The sequence below is a fragment of the Culex pipiens genome, chromosome 1 (genome assembly GCF_016801865.2).
Source record: "Culex pipiens pallens isolate TS chromosome 1, TS_CPP_V2, whole genome shotgun sequence".
Lineage (NCBI taxonomy): Eukaryota > Metazoa > Arthropoda > Insecta > Diptera > Culicidae > Culex > Culex pipiens.
The window spans coordinates 103,198,892-103,201,037 of record NC_068937.1 but is presented as its reverse complement, the minus strand read 5'-3'; positions in this window follow the sequence as shown (position 1 = coordinate 103,201,037).

The window sequence follows — 2,146 nt, the reverse complement described above, 5'->3', positions numbered from 1 at the left end:
ATGTTATATTCATTTTAAAGAAGAAGTTTAAAGCATTTAGATGCACTGCGGAGCGTATTTTTTTGTGTCCCCCCCTGAAAAGATACAAACATTTGAAAAAGGCCTATTAAAAACTTTAAAAATGCTGTAACTTTTTACAAAAATGACCTAGCGACTTCGTTGACATTTCAAAAGATGCGTATTTTAATGCTCTAAATATGTCCCAACGACACCAATCAAACCATTCACATTAACGACCCCCGGGTCTTTTGTGGTCTCTATTGCAAGTTTCTGCTCGAACCTAGGAGTCCAAAGGCTTGAACACGGAAAAAAATCAATTCTCGAAATCGTGAATTAAATTCACGAATGCGAGAACCACGAAGGAATATATACACGTTTATAGTGCAAATGCACCATACTCATGAATAAATTCCTTCGTGGTTCTAACATTCGTGAACTTAATTCACGATTACGAGAATTGATTTTTTTCTGTGAATGGGGAGAGCACCCAAACCTCTTTCTACTCCAAGGAACCTTCCACCCCAGTGTTTGAACTGACGACCTTTGGATTGCGAGTCCAACCACCGCCAGCGATTCCACCGGTGTAGGCTTGGTTTGGTGTGTTGTTTGTACTTATGGCATGGAGACGACTCCTACACCTGGAATGACTTAACGGCATAACAACCAAGGCCGGGACCGACATTTTACTTCCTCATCCGATGGAAGGTTGGAGCAGATGGGAATCGAACCCAGAATCATCCGCTTACAAAGCGGACAGCGTAACCATTCGGCCACGCACTGCCACCAACTGCCCAACGACACCAAAATTGCCAAAAATAATACAAAAAAGATTCGCAATAAAAACACTTTTTTGATGGGCCACCCTACTGCTTTTCATGTAAAATGCTGTAGAATGATCAGATTAAGAGATAGAGATTTGGTGTCTTCGACAAAGTTGTTTGAAATGGCTAGTAATACAATACTGCCGAAGAAAGTATACCTCTATCTCATCTAGAAGCGAAGATAGTTTTTGAAAATATTAGAAATTGTTGGACCTCCCTAATATCGTTTTGACCAAAAGATGTAGAATTTCATTTTTGACAAATGCTTCTTAGACACCGAAGCTCTAAAATGCATCCCTGAAGCGGAAATAAATTATTCCTGCTAAATTTGCGTTTCCAACCACTGTGCAATGGATGACTTTCGTGCTGCTGCCTGTCCTGTTCGAGTAGAATTGGTTTTAATTCCCTTTAATCAATTTCTAAGCAACCTGGGCTGGACAATCAACACATATACATGACGAATTCCAGTCTGCAACCCACCCCAAGATCAACATCTCCAGGCGAATGCGATAATCCAGTTTTTTAAAAATCAAATGTCATAAATTGTTAGATTAATTTTCAAAAGCCGGATTTTAAAAATGAAACAAAACCAACAATTTTTTTGTTGGTAAATTGCGCGATTCTATTTCATTGATTTTTTCACCTCAATCCTATCTGTTTCAACCTCAAAAGTAGTTACTATTCCTACACCCCCTTTTCATCCACCAAACCGTGCAACAAAGGCCAATCGTCTGATCTCTCCGTCCTGCAAGAAGTTCAATTTGGGGGCTCGCGGTCCAACACCCAATTAAGATGAATCTACCTACACACACACACACCCCCTGGACGCGAGCGCGGTTGCACCGTAAAATCAAATTTGTTAATGAAACCCGCCGATCTTTGACCGGTTTTTCCGGAACGGTTTTATGTAGCAGGGTTGAAATGAAGAGGTAAAGCAAAAGAAGGGTCTTAAAGACTTGGACCGACGGCGGCGGCGGCGGCGGCAATCAGCAATCAATGATCCCTGCTGGTTGGCCCAGGTATTACCGGACGTCGTTGGGTTCGTTCACGAATGATGCATGTACGAAGCCTGGTTTTTATTTTTTCGAGGTGGAAGAGAGGTGGAACATTACATACCACATTCCCACATATAGCCGGATCTAGATGACGCGCGGTGAAAGTGAAAGAAGTAAGTAACAGTGAAGAAAATGTATGAATAAAAAACTTCACATTTGTACACAGACCCCGGTGGCGCGGCCAGTGTCAGAGTGTCGGGGTCCAAGAGCGTGGACTTGTTGCGGTTGCTCGGAGAGGGTATCACACTCTCGGCGGTGGTAGTCCAAAGA